General features: G+C 48.4%; 7 non-coding genes and 1 pseudogene across 7 annotated transcripts; all 8 read left to right on the top strand.

Annotated features, from left to right (window-relative positions):
• Nucleotides 1-2933: 2933 nt before the first annotated feature.
• On the top strand, nucleotides 2934-3107 carry LOC142705789 (U2 spliceosomal RNA; annotated as a pseudogene).
• A 1306-nt stretch (nucleotides 3108-4413) lies between these two features.
• Nucleotides 4414-4604, top strand: LOC142705827 (U2 spliceosomal RNA). Its single transcript, XR_012868328.1, has one exon. It is a non-coding gene; the product is annotated as a U2 spliceosomal RNA (small nuclear RNA).
• A 1307-nt stretch (nucleotides 4605-5911) lies between these two features.
• On the top strand, nucleotides 5912-6102 carry LOC142705825 (U2 spliceosomal RNA). The gene has a single exon (XR_012868326.1). It is a non-coding gene; the product is annotated as a U2 spliceosomal RNA (small nuclear RNA).
• A 1307-nt stretch (nucleotides 6103-7409) lies between these two features.
• On the top strand, nucleotides 7410-7600 carry LOC142705824 (U2 spliceosomal RNA). Its single transcript, XR_012868325.1, has one exon. It is a non-coding gene; the product is annotated as a U2 spliceosomal RNA (small nuclear RNA).
• A 1307-nt stretch (nucleotides 7601-8907) lies between these two features.
• Nucleotides 8908-9098, top strand: LOC142705823 (U2 spliceosomal RNA). Its single transcript, XR_012868324.1, has one exon. It is a non-coding gene; the product is annotated as a U2 spliceosomal RNA (small nuclear RNA).
• A 1306-nt stretch (nucleotides 9099-10404) lies between these two features.
• LOC142705822 (U2 spliceosomal RNA) lies at nucleotides 10405-10595 on the top strand. The gene has a single exon (XR_012868323.1). It is a non-coding gene; the product is annotated as a U2 spliceosomal RNA (small nuclear RNA).
• A 1308-nt stretch (nucleotides 10596-11903) lies between these two features.
• LOC142705821 (U2 spliceosomal RNA) lies at nucleotides 11904-12094 on the top strand. Its single transcript, XR_012868322.1, has one exon. It is a non-coding gene; the product is annotated as a U2 spliceosomal RNA (small nuclear RNA).
• Nucleotides 12095-13400: 1306 nt separating this feature from the next.
• LOC142705820 (U2 spliceosomal RNA) lies at nucleotides 13401-13591 on the top strand. The gene has a single exon (XR_012868321.1). It is a non-coding gene; the product is annotated as a U2 spliceosomal RNA (small nuclear RNA).
• The last annotated feature ends 664 nt before the right edge of the window (nucleotides 13592-14255 follow it).

Below are 14255 nucleotides of genomic sequence, written 5' to 3'. Positions count from 1 at the left end.
TGGAAAGAGAAGAGGTACTGGCGGAACTTAGAGACGCCTATATTGTTTGGAGGAATGATAAAGTTTTCTTTGACAAAACCTGTGACTGGTGGGAATATGTTAAAGTTGAATTTCGTTGTTTCTTTCAGGCAAAAAGTCGTCAACAGGCGTGTGAGAGGAAGAGAGACTTCAGAGAGATGCAGCGTCAGCTGCGATCCCTGCAAGACCTCCTTCAATGCGGCTGGGACGTCAGGAAGGAGCTGGAGGAAGCCAAAAAGGGCCTGAAAAGGCACTTTGAGGAGGAATCCAAGCGAATTGTCTTTCGTTCCAAGGTGGAGAACCTGGAGAAGGGTGAGAAATGTAACTCGTTCTTTTTCAGGAAACTCCATGCCGGCCACACGCCCCTGAGGGAACTCCGAGATGAGACCGGAAACATGCATTCTGGGAAGAAGGAGGTGATGGGAGTCGTCACAGACTACTACCGAAGCCTCTACTCCCGGAAAACCACTGACCCCGAAGCCGCCGATAAATTCCTGTCAGGTATCACTAATCATCTTGATCCTGCAGGTACGGAGGCTATGGACGTACCCCTGACGGTGGAGGAACTGCTCTCTGCCGCTAAATCCTTCAGACCCGGCAGGACCCCGGGCAGTGATGGTCTCCCAGCAGAGCTCTATGTAGCGCTGGGGGACTTGATCTGTCCGGACCTGCTGGAGCTCTATGAGGAGATGGTGGTGGAGGGTAGAATGCCACCGTCCTTGAGAGAAGGCATGATCACGATCTTGTATAAGCGGAAGGGGGAGAGATGTGACCTGAAAAACTGGCGTCCCATCTCTCTCCTGAACGTGGACTACAAGATCCTCGCCAAAGTATTGACCAACAGACTGAAGGTTGTCATCGGACAGATCATCGGATCGGACCAAACCTGCGGCATTCCTGGCCGTAGGGTGGCCGACAGTCTTGCCCTGGTGAGGGACACGGTGCATTACATGCAAAGCCGCCGTACACACGCGGCCCTGGTCAGTCTGGATCAGGAGAAGGCTTTTGACCGGGTCTCTCACGAATTCATGGGTAAGGCTCTGCGTAGGCTGCGGCTTGGCAGGTTGTTCTGTTTGTATGTTAACCTGATGTATTGCGACATTTACAGCTCGGTGCTGGTGAACGGCTGGAAGACTGACCCCTTTCCTGTATCGTCGGGGGTTAGACAAGGCTGTCCTCTTTCACCTCTCCTTTTTGTTTGTGTTATAGAGCTCTTCGCAGAGGCTATCCGGCAGAATGGAGAGATCAGAGGGATCACCGCACCAGGTCCAGGACACTTCGAGGTCAAATGCTCGCTGTACATGGACGACGTGACCGTCTTCTGCGCCGACCAGAGTTCGGTGACTGCACTCGTCCAGACCTGTGAGGAGTTCGGACGCGCTTCAGGGGCAAAAGTCAACTGCGGGAAGTCGGAAGCCATGCTCTTCGGAAAGTGGTACCTGCCTTCTCCTGCCTCCTTCCCGTTTACTATCAAGCCGGACTTCATCAAAATTCTGGGAGTCTGGTTCGGTAAGGAAGGTGCAGCCCTAAAGTCGTGGGAAGAACGCTTGGCCAAAGTCAACCAAAGGATCGGACTGTGGAGCCTCAGACAACTCACTATTGAGGGCAAAGCAATGGTCCTGCGTAACGAAGTCTTGCCTGTGCTACAATACACTGCACAGGCATGGCCCCCTCTTGCAACGGTCTCGAGGGCCATTACCAGGACTGTGTTTCGCTTCATCTGGGGCTCGAAAATGGACAGAGTAAAGCGGACTGTTATGTACAAGGAGCCCCGCAAAGGTGGGAAGGGTATACCCGACATTCCCACTCTGCTGCGGATCGCTTTTGTATGTGACTGTGTTCGTAGGACTCTGAGGACAGCAAACGGCTCTGCGGGCAAGGCCATGTCCCGCTACTTCCTCCTTCCCCTCTGGCGAGGTTTTGGCTGGGATAAGTGGGACAGCTCCTTCCCTTACAACTGGCACGCTCCCTGGTTCTACGGAGATGTCGTCCGGTTTGTGAGGGAGCATCAACTGGAGGGTCTTAAGCCCGACTTGTGGAAACCTAAGACGATCCACAAGCACATCAGAGCAAAGGACCCACTGGAGTTTGTTCCAGGGCTTCATGCCGACACGTTGGAGACTGTTTGGACTAACGTGTCATCTGGCAGGTTGACCAACGGGCACAAGGACATTTCATGGATGGCCATCCAGGGAGGACTGCCTCTTAGGTCATTCATGCATGCCCGCAACCTGTGCAAGACCCGGTACTGCCCCAGGTGCCCCTTCACGGAGGAAACATCTTTGCACATTTTCTGGCAGTGCCCCTTTGCACAGGGTCTGTTGAAAGCCTTGGAACACGAACTCAAGGACTCAGTTCCCAGGAACAGACTGTCGTACCGCTCGGTACTTTATGGACTATTTCCTGGGAATACCACGGATGGAGCAATCCAGGAAGCCTGGCGCCTTATGAACTGTTTTAAGGACGCTATATGGTTCGCCAGGAATCGTCTGATTTTGCGGAGAGAGAGTGTGTCCGTCCAGGACTGCCGCAGGCTGATCCACAGCCTGCTCAGAGACTATTCCACCTGGGACAGCCCGGACGTCGATGAGGAAGAGGACTGATACTCCCCTTCCCCCCACTCTCCCTTCTTGTGTGTTGTCTTTCAATAAAGCTTCGGGCCTGTGATTTCCCGCTTCCCTATCCCCTCCTACCCACTCCCCTATCCCATCACTTGTCTGTAATGCTTTGTTGTTTGGCTTTAGTGAATGCAAGAATGTTAGTGTAGCATGTGGTGTAATGTATAGCATAGGCTAGCCTGTACTGTGTATTATACTGTCATGTTATGTTTGACGACTGTTATTATTTATTATTTGCTGCTTCATGGCTCGCGCTGCGTCGCAGTAATGTTTGTATGATGACGATTGATTGTCAATAAAGCATTTTTCAATCAAAAATCTGTTCTTATCAGTTTAATATCTGATACGTCCCCTATCTGGGGACCATATATTAAATGGATTTTTAGAACAGGGAGATGGAAATAGAGCTTGCTCTGTCCACTCCACGCATTGACCTGGTATTGCAGTATTTCCAGGACCGGTGCACCCTTCCCTTATGTGTTGACTAAAATCAGATTCCAAAAGTGCTATTTGTGTTTGCTATTGTTTTTGTCTTTCTGATGGGATCTCCCCTTTTAATCCCATTATTTCAACACCTGTTGGACAATGCATTTGTACAGTCATGTGTGATAATGAGCTCATTTATTAAATGCAATTAATTAATACATTGCCACCTCTTGTTGTGTGTGTGTGTGTGTGTGTGTGTGTGTGTGTGTGTCTTCTGTGTTTCTGTGTTTCCGGCATTTCACATTGGAACAGCTCATTCACCTTCCTTGTCTTCTCTCCGCCCTCCCTTTTAGGTAGGTTAAAGAGCTGCACCTGAGCCAGCCACTGATTGATTGATGCAGCACCACAGTCAAATAGTGGAGTGGAGTAGGGGGAACAGCAAACAGCCATTAAAGCAGCCCGCCCGCCACAATGGACCTACCTGTGTACACTAGATGGATGTGATGGAATGTACTGTCGTCCCTACATTTCCAAGAAGAAGTAAGAATTGCAGTTGCAACAAACCCTTGCTTGCCTACAAAGAGAGCAGCAATTTGGATTTGTTACTATGTTACCTGGAAGAATAACAAACTGTGCAAGGATGGAGGTTGTAGGAGCAAAGAGAAGTTGTCTGTAAAGTTGGTGGATGCCTATTTTCCATTTTGCAGTCCCTTGTCTCCCTCTTGTGGCCTCCTGGAGGCAAATAAATGTGCAAAAAAAAGACAGCCTGGCGGCCGGCTGTTGCAGTGTTGCCCTCTCAGGCAACACTGAGTGACTGACTGAGCCGCACCGTCTTATATAAAGTTCAGACGGAACTTTGCACGTGTCATAGTGGAGCCCTCAGGATTCCAGAGCCAGCTTTCTGACATCATAATGGGGCCTGCCTCAGAGATAGATAAAAGCCTGGGCCCAGGCAGTGTTGGTCAGTGCTGCTCAGCAGGCAGCACTGGACTGGACTGGACTGGATTACAGCTGATACAAGGTGTGAAGGAACAAGGGGTGGCTGTGGGCATGCACTTGCTGCCGCTGCCAGTGTTTATCTGCATGGCAGGAGGGCATTTGGGCGTTGCCAGGAAGGCGTTTTTATGTAGATTCCTCCTCTTTCAGCACTGCATTGTGGTGCAAGCAAAAGAAGCAAATCCTGTGTAGCTTCCTCTCCGGCCTTTATTCACCTCCCTCCCGCTTAGTAGCTGTAAATGTGTGTGAGCCTGCAGGGCCCCATGGAATTGCCTAGGAGTAGGCTGAATCAATCGCTGCAAGGGGTGAACAGCAGTATGGGACAGGCTCGGGCAAGGCAAGGGCCGCTCGGGTTATCGCTTCTCGGCCTTTTGGCTAAGATCAAGTGTAGTATCTGTTCTTATCAGTTTAATATCTGATACGTCCCCTATCTGGGGACCATATATTAAATGGATTTTTAGAACAGGGAGATGGAAATAGAGCTTGCTCTGTCCACTCCACGCATTGACCTGGTATTGCAGTATTTCCAGGACCGGTGCACCCTTCCCTTATGTGTTGACTAAAATCAGATTCCAAAAGTGCTATTTGTGTTTGCTATTGTTTTTGTCTTTCTGATGGGATCTCCCCTTTTAATCCCATTATTTCAACACCTGTTGGACAATGCATTTGTACAGTCATGTGTGATAATGAGCTCATTTATTAAATGCAATTAATTAATACATTGCCACCTCTTGTGTGTGTGTGTGTGTGTGTGTGTGTGTGTGTGTGTGTGTCTTCTGTGTTTCTGTGTTTCCGGCATTTCACATTGGAACAGCTCATTCACCTTCCTTGTCTTCTCTCCGCCCTCCCTTTTAGGTAGGTTAAAGAGCTGCACCTGAGCCAGCCACTGATTGATTGATGCAGCACCACAGTCAAATAGTGGAGTGGAGTAGGGGGAACAGCAAACAGCCATTAAAGCAGCCCGCCCGCCACAATGGACCTACCTGTGTACACTAGATGGATGTGATGGAATGTACTGTCGTCCCTACATTTCCAAGAAGAAGTAAGAATTGCAGTTGCAACAAACCCTTGCTTGCCTACAAAGAGAGCAGCAATTTGGATTTGTTACTATGTTACCTGGAAGAATAACAAACTGTGCAAGGATGGAGGTTGTAGGAGCAAAGAGAAGTTGTCTGTAAAGTTGGTGGATGCCTATTTTCCATTTTGCAGTCCCTTGTCTCCCTCTTGTGGCCTCCTGGAGGCAAATAAATGTGCAAAAAAAAGACAGCCTGGCGGCCGGCTGTTGCAGTGTTGCCCTCTCAGGCAACACTGAGTGACTGACTGAGCCGCACCGTCTTATATAAAGTTCAGACGGAACTTTGCACGTGTCATAGTGGAGCCCTCAGGATTCCAGAGCCAGCTTTCTGACATCATAATGGGGCCTGCCTCAGAGATAGATAAAAGCCTGGGCCCAGGCAGTGTTGGTCAGTGCTGCTCAGCAGGCAGCACTGGACTGGACTGGACTGGATTACAGCTGATACAAGGTGTGAAGGAACAAGGGGTGGCTGTGGGCATGCACTTGCTGCCGCTGCCAGTGTTTATCTGCATGGCAGGAGGGCATTTGGGCGTTGCCAGGAAGGCGTTTTTATGTAGATTCCTCCTCTTTCAGCACTGCATTGTGGTGCAAGCAAAAGAAGCAAATCCTGTGTAGCTTCCTCTCCGGCCTTTATTCACCTCCCTCCCGCTTAGTAGCTGTAAATGTGTGTGAGCCTGCAGGGCCCCATGGAATTGCCTAGGAGTAGGCTGAATCAATCGCTGCAAGGGGTGAACAGCAGTATGGGACAGGCTCGGGCAAGGCAAGGGCCGCTCGGGTTATCGCTTCTCGGCCTTTTGGCTAAGATCAAGTGTAGTATCTGTTCTTATCAGTTTAATATCTGATACGTCCCCTATCTGGGGACCATATATTAAATGGATTTTTAGAACAGGGAGATGGAAATAGAGCTTGCTCTGTCCACTCCACGCATTGACCTGGTATTGCAGTATTTCCAGGACCGGTGCACCCTTCCCTTATGTGTTGACTAAAATCAGATTCCAAAAGTGCTATTTGTGTTTGCTATTGTTTTTGTCTTTCTGATGGGATCTCCCCTTTTAATCCCATTATTTCAACACCTGTTGGACAATGCATTTGTACAGTCATGTGTGATAATGAGCTCATTTATTAAATGCAATTAATTAATACATTGCCACCTCTTGTGTGTGTGTGTGTGTGTGTGTGTGTGTGTGTGTGTGTGTCTTCTGTGTTTCTGTGTTTCCGGCATTTCACATTGGAACAGCTCATTCACCTTCCTTGTCTTCTCTCCGCCCTCCCTTTTAGGTAGGTTAAAGAGCTGCACCTGAGCCAGCCACTGATTGATTGATGCAGCACCACAGTCAAATAGTGGAGTGGAGTAGGGGGAACAGCAAACAGCCATTAAAGCAGCCCGCCCGCCACAATGGACCTACCTGTGTACACTAGATGGATGTGATGGAATGTACTGTCGTCCCTACATTTCCAAGAAGAAGTAAGAATTGCAGTTGCAACAAACCCTTGCTTGCCTACAAAGAGAGCAGCAATTTGGATTTGTTACTATGTTACCTGGAAGAATAACAAACTGTGCAAGGATGGAGGTTGTAGGAGCAAAGAGAAGTTGTCTGTAAAGTTGGTGGATGCCTATTTTCCATTTTGCAGTCCCTTGTCTCCCTCTTGTGGCCTCCTGGAGGCAAATAAATGTGCAAAAAAAAGACAGCCTGGCGGCCGGCTGTTGCAGTGTTGCCCTCTCAGGCAACACTGAGTGACTGACTGAGCCGCACCGTCTTATATAAAGTTCAGACGGAACTTTGCACGTGTCATAGTGGAGCCCTCAGGATTCCAGAGCCAGCTTTCTGACATCATAATGGGGCCTGCCTCAGAGATAGATAAAAGCCTGGGCCCAGGCAGTGTTGGTCAGTGCTGCTCAGCAGGCAGCACTGGACTGGACTGGACTGGATTACAGCTGATACAAGGTGTGAAGGAACAAGGGGTGGCTGTGGGCATGCACTTGCTGCCGCTGCCAGTGTTTATCTGCATGGCAGGAGGGCATTTGGGCGTTGCCAGGAAGGCGTTTTTATGTAGATTCCTCCTCTTTCAGCACTGCATTGTGGTGCAAGCAAAAGAAGCAAATCCTGTGTAGCTTCCTCTCCGGCCTTTATTCACCTCCCTCCCGCTTAGTAGCTGTAAATGTGTGTGAGCCTGCAGGGCCCCATGGAATTGCCTAGGAGTAGGCTGAATCAATCGCTGCAAGGGGTGAACAGCAGTATGGGACAGGCTCGGGCAAGGCAAGGGCCGCTCGGGTTATCGCTTCTCGGCCTTTTGGCTAAGATCAAGTGTAGTATCTGTTCTTATCAGTTTAATATCTGATACGTCCCCTATCTGGGGACCATATATTAAATGGATTTTTAGAACAGGGAGATGGAAATAGAGCTTGCTCTGTCCACTCCACGCATTGACCTGGTATTGCAGTATTTCCAGGACCGGTGCACCCTTCCCTTATGTGTTGACTAAAATCAGATTCCAAAAGTGCTATTTGTGTTTGCTATTGTTTTTGTCTTTCTGATGGGATCTCCCCTTTTAATCCCATTATTTCAACACCTGTTGGACAATGCATTTGTACAGTCATGTGTGATAATGAGCTCATTTATTAAATGCAATTAATTAATACATTGCCACCTCTTGTGTGTGTGTGTGTGTGTGTGTGTGTGTGTGTGTGTGTGTCTTCTGTGTTTCTGTGTTTCCGGCATTTCACATTGGAACAGCTCATTCACCTTCCTTGTCTTCTCTCCGCCCTCCCTTTTAGGTAGGTTAAAGAGCTGCACCTGAGCCAGCCACTGATTGATTGATGCAGCACCACAGTCAAATAGTGGAGTGGAGTAGGGGGAACAGCAAACAGCCATTAAAGCAGCCCGCCCGCCACAATGGACCTACCTGTGTACACTAGATGGATGTGATGGAATGTACTGTCGTCCCTACATTTCCAAGAAGAAGTAAGAATTGCAGTTGCAACAAACCCTTGCTTGCCTACAAAGAGAGCAGCAATTTGGATTTGTTACTATGTTACCTGGAAGAATAACAAACTGTGCAAGGATGGAGGTTGTAGGAGCAAAGAGAAGTTGTCTGTAAAGTTGGTGGATGCCTATTTTCCATTTTGCAGTCCCTTGTCTCCCTCTTGTGGCCTCCTGGAGGCAAATAAATGTGCAAAAAAAAGACAGCCTGGCGGCCGGCTGTTGCAGTGTTGCCCTCTCAGGCAACACTGAGTGACTGACTGAGCCGCACCGTCTTATATAAAGTTCAGACGGAACTTTGCACGTGTCATAGTGGAGCCCTCAGGATTCCAGAGCCAGCTTTCTGACATCATAATGGGGCCTGCCTCAGAGATAGATAAAAGCCTGGGCCCAGGCAGTGTTGGTCAGTGCTGCTCAGCAGGCAGCACTGGACTGGACTGGACTGGATTACAGCTGATACAAGGTGTGAAGGAACAAGGGGTGGCTGTGGGCATGCACTTGCTGCCGCTGCCAGTGTTTATCTGCATGGCAGGAGGGCATTTGGGCGTTGCCAGGAAGGCGTTTTTATGTAGATTCCTCCTCTTTCAGCACTGCATTGTGGTGCAAGCAAAAGAAGCAAATCCTGTGTAGCTTCCTCTCCGGCCTTTATTCACCTCCCTCCCGCTTAGTAGCTGTAAATGTGTGTGAGCCTGCAGGGCCCCATGGAATTGCCTAGGAGTAGGCTGAATCAATCGCTGCAAGGGGTGAACAGCAGTATGGGACAGGCTCGGGCAAGGCAAGGGCCGCTCGGGTTATCGCTTCTCGGCCTTTTGGCTAAGATCAAGTGTAGTATCTGTTCTTATCAGTTTAATATCTGATACGTCCCCTATCTGGGGACCATATATTAAATGGATTTTTAGAACAGGGAGATGGAAATAGAGCTTGCTCTGTCCACTCCACGCATTGACCTGGTATTGCAGTATTTCCAGGACCGGTGCACCCTTCCCTTATGTGTTGACTAAAATCAGATTCCAAAAGTGCTATTTGTGTTTGCTATTGTTTTTGTCTTTCTGATGGGATCTCCCCTTTTAATCCCATTATTTCAACACCTGTTGGACAATGCATTTGTACAGTCATGTGTGATAATGAGCTCATTTATTAAATGCAATTAATTAATACATTGCCACCTCTTGTTGTGTGTGTGTGTGTGTGTGTGTGTGTGTGTGTGTGTCTTCTGTGTTTCTGTGTTTCCGGCATTTCACATTGGAACAGCTCATTCACCTTCCTTGTCTTCTCTCCGCCCTCCCTTTTAGGTAGGTTAAAGAGCTGCACCTGAGCCAGCCACTGATTGATTGATGCAGCACCACAGTCAAATAGTGGAGTGGAGTAGGGGGAACAGCAAACAGCCATTAAAGCAGCCCGCCCGCCACAATGGACCTACCTGTGTACACTAGATGGATGTGATGGAATGTACTGTCGTCCCTACATTTCCAAGAAGAAGTAAGAATTGCAGTTGCAACAAACCCTTGCTTGCCTACAAAGAGAGCAGCAATTTGGATTTGTTACTATGTTACCTGGAAGAATAACAAACTGTGCAAGGATGGAGGTTGTAGGAGCAAAGAGAAGTTGTCTGTAAAGTTGGTGGATGCCTATTTTCCATTTTGCAGTCCCTTGTCTCCCTCTTGTGGCCTCCTGGAGGCAAATAAATGTGCAAAAAAAAGACAGCCTGGCGGCCGGCTGTTGCAGTGTTGCCCTCTCAGGCAACACTGAGTGACTGACTGAGCCGCACCGTCTTATATAAAGTTCAGACGGAACTTTGCACGTGTCATAGTGGAGCCCTCAGGATTCCAGAGCCAGCTTTCTGACATCATAATGGGGCCTGCCTCAGAGATAGATAAAAGCCTGGGCCCAGGCAGTGTTGGTCAGTGCTGCTCAGCAGGCAGCACTGGACTGGACTGGACTGGATTACAGCTGATACAAGGTGTGAAGGAACAAGGGGTGGCTGTGGGCATGCACTTGCTGCCGCTGCCAGTGTTTATCTGCATGGCAGGAGGGCATTTGGGCGTTGCCAGGAAGGCGTTTTTATGTAGATTCCTCCTCTTTCAGCACTGCATTGTGGTGCAAGCAAAAGAAGCAAATCCTGTGTAGCTTCCTCTCCGGCCTTTATTCACCTCCCTCCCGCTTAGTAGCTGTAAATGTGTGTGAGCCTGCAGGGCCCCATGGAATTGCCTAGGAGTAGGCTGAATCAATCGCTGCAAGGGGTGAACAGCAGTATGGGACAGGCTCGGGCAAGGCAAGGGCCGCTCGGGTTATCGCTTCTCGGCCTTTTGGCTAAGATCAAGTGTAGTATCTGTTCTTATCAGTTTAATATCTGATACGTCCCCTATCTGGGGACCATATATTAAATGGATTTTTAGAACAGGGAGATGGAAATAGAGCTTGCTCTGTCCACTCCACGCATTGACCTGGTATTGCAGTATTTCCAGGACCGGTGCACCCTTCCCTTATGTGTTGACTAAAATCAGATTCCAAAAGTGCTATTTGTGTTTGCTATTGTTTTTGTCTTTCTGATGGGATCTCCCCTTTTAATCCCATTATTTCAACACCTGTTGGACAATGCATTTGTACAGTCATGTGTGATAATGAGCTCATTTATTAAATGCAATTAATTAATACATTGCCACCTCTTGTTGTGTGTGTGTGTGTGTGTGTGTGTGTGTGTGTGTGTGTCTTCTGTGTTTCTGTGTTTCCGGCATTTCACATTGGAACAGCTCATTCACCTTCCTTGTCTTCTCTCCGCCCTCCCTTTTAGGTAGGTTAAAGAGCTGCACCTGAGCCAGCCACTGATTGATTGATGCAGCACCACAGTCAAATAGTGGAGTGGAGTAGGGGGAACAGCAAACAGCCATTAAAGCAGCCCGCCCGCCACAATGGACCTACCTGTGTACACTAGATGGATGTGATGGAATGTACTGTCGTCCCTACATTTCCAAGAAGAAGTAAGAATTGCAGTTGCAACAAACCCTTGCTTGCCTACAAAGAGAGCAGCAATTTGGATTTGTTACTATGTTACCTGGAAGAATAACAAACTGTGCAAGGATGGAGGTTGTAGGAGCAAAGAGAAGTTGTCTGTAAAGTTGGTGGATGCCTATTTTCCATTTTGCAGTCCCTTGTCTCCCTCTTGTGGCCTCCTGGAGGCAAATAAATGTGCAAAAAAAAGACAGCCTGGCGGCCGGCTGTTGCAGTGTTGCCCTCTCAGGCAACACTGAGTGACTGACTGAGCCGCACCGTCTTATATAAAGTTCAGACGGAACTTTGCACGTGTCATAGTGGAGCCCTCAGGATTCCAGAGCCAGCTTTCTGACATCATAATGGGGCCTGCCTCAGAGATAGATAAAAGCCTGGGCCCAGGCAGTGTTGGTCAGTGCTGCTCAGCAGGCAGCACTGGACTGGACTGGACTGGATTACAGCTGATACAAGGTGTGAAGGAACAAGGGGTGGCTGTGGGCATGCACTTGCTGCCGCTGCCAGTGTTTATCTGCATGGCAGGAGGGCATTTGGGCGTTGCCAGGAAGGCGTTTTTATGTAGATTCCTCCTCTTTCAGCACTGCATTGTGGTGCAAGCAAAAGAAGCAAATCCTGTGTAGCTTCCTCTCCGGCCTTTATTCACCTCCCTCCCGCTTAGTAGCTGTAAATGTGTGTGAGCCTGCAGGGCCCCATGGAATTGCCTAGGAGTAGGCTGAATCAATCGCTGCAAGGGGTGAACAGCAGTATGGGACAGGCTCGGGCAAGGCAAGGGCCGCTCGGGTTATCGCTTCTCGGCCTTTTGGCTAAGATCAAGTGTAGTATCTGTTCTTATCAGTTTAATATCTGATACGTCCCCTATCTGGGGACCATATATTAAATGGATTTTTAGAACAGGGAGATGGAAATAGAGCTTGCTCTGTCCACTCCACGCATTGACCTGGTATTGCAGTATTTCCAGGACCGGTGCACCCTTCCCTTATGTGTTGACTAAAATCAGATTCCAAAAGTGCTATTTGTGTTTGCTATTGTTTTTGTCTTTCTGATGGGATCTCCCCTTTTAATCCCATTATTTCAACACCTGTTGGACAATGCATTTGTACAGTCATGTGTGATAATGAGCTCATTTATTAAATGCAATTAATTAATACATTGCCACCTCTTGTTGTGTGTGTGTGTGTGTGTGTGTGTGTGTGTGTGTGTCTTCTGTGTTTCTGTGTTTCCGGCATTTCACATTGGAACAGCTCATTCACCTTCCTTGTCTTCTCTCCGCCCTCCCTTTTAGGTAGGTTAAAGAGCTGCACCTGAGCCAGCCACTGATTGATTGATGCAGCACCACAGTCAAATAGTGGAGTGGAGTAGGGGGAACAGCAAACAGCCATTAAAGCAGCCCGCCCGCCACAATGGACCTACCTGTGTACACTAGATGGATGTGATGGAATGTACTGTCGTCCCTACATTTCCAAGAAGAAGTAAGAATTGCAGTTGCAACAAACCCTTGCTTGCCTACAAAGAGAGCAGCAATTTGGATTTGTTACTATGTTACCTGGAAGAATAACAAACTGTGCAAGGATGGAGGTTGTAGGAGCAAAGAGAAGTTGTCTGTAAAGTTGGTGGATGCCTATTTTCCATTTTGCAGTCCCTTGTCTCCCTCTTGTGGCCTCCTGGAGGCAAATAAATGTGCAAAAAAAAGACAGCCTGGCGGCCGGCTGTTGCAGTGTTGCCCTCTCAGGCAACACTGAGTGACTGACTGAGCCGCACCGTCTTATATAAAGTTCAGACGGAACTTTGCACGTGTCATAGTGGAGCCCTCAGGATTCCAGAGCCAGCTTTCTGACATCATAATGGGGCCTGCCTCAGAGATAGATAAAAGCCTGGGCCCAGGCAGTGTTGGTCAGTGCTGCTCAGCAGGCAGCACTGGACTGGACTGGACTGGATTACAGCTGATACAAGGTGTGAAGGAACAAGGGGTGGCTGTGGGCATGCACTTGCTGCCGCTGCCAGTGTTTATCTGCATGGCAGGAGGGCATTTGGGCGTTGCCAGGAAGGCGTTTTTATGTAGATTCCTCCTCTTTCAGCACTGCATTGTGGTGCAAGCAAAAGAAGCAAATCCTGTGTAGCTTCCTCTCCGGCCTTTATTCACCTCCCTCCCGCTTAGTAGCTGTAAATGTGTGTGAGCCTGCAGGGCCCCATGGAATTGCCTAGGAGTAGGCTGAATCAATCGCTGCAAGGGGTGAACAGCAGTATGGGACAGGCTCGGGCAAGGCAAGGGCCGCTCGGGTTATCGCTTCTCGGCCTTTTGGCTAAGATCAAGTGTAGTATCTGTTCTTATCAGTTTAATATCTGATACGTCCCCTATCTGGGGACCATATATTAAATGGATTTTTAGAACAGGGAGATGGAAATAGAGCTTGCTCTGTCCACTCCACGCATTGACCTGGTATTGCAGTATTTCCAGGACCGGTGCACCCTTCCCTTATGTGTTGACTAAAATCAGATTCCAAAAGTGCTATTTGTGTTTGCTATTGTTTTTGTCTTTCTGATGGGATCTCCCCTTTTAATCCCATTATTTCAACACCTGTTGGACAATGCATTTGTACAGTCATGTGTGATAATGAGCTCATTTATTAAATGCAATTAATTAATACATTGCCACCTCTTGTTGTGTGTGTGTGTGTGTGTGTGTGTGTGTGTGTGTGTCTTCTGTGTTTCTGTGTTTCCGGCATTTCACATTGGAACAGCTCATTCACCTTCCTTGTCTTCTCTCCGCCCTCCCTTTTAGGTAGGTTAAAGAGCTGCACCTGAGCCAGCCACTGATTGATTGATGCAGCACCACAGTCAAATAGTGGAGTGGAGTAGGGGGAACAGCAAACAGCCATTAAAGCAGCCCGCCCGCCACAATGGACCTACCTGTGTACACTAGATGGATGTGATGGAATGTACTGTCGTCCCTACATTTCCAAGAAGAAGTAAGAATTGCAGTTGCAACAAACCCTTGCTTGCCTACAAAGAGAGCAGCAATTTGGATTTGTTACTATGTTACCTGGAAGAATAACAAACTGTGCAAGGATGGAGGTTGTAGGAGCAAAGAGAAGTTGTCTGTAAAGTTGGTGGATGCCTATTTTCCATTTTGCAGTC

This window comes from Rhinoderma darwinii, unplaced genomic scaffold, assembly GCF_050947455.1.
Source record: "Rhinoderma darwinii isolate aRhiDar2 unplaced genomic scaffold, aRhiDar2.hap1 Scaffold_3401, whole genome shotgun sequence".
Lineage (NCBI taxonomy): Eukaryota > Metazoa > Chordata > Amphibia > Anura > Rhinodermatidae > Rhinoderma > Rhinoderma darwinii.
The sequence above is the reverse complement of the archived record's forward strand: the minus strand, read 5'-3'. Positions and strand labels throughout refer to the sequence as shown.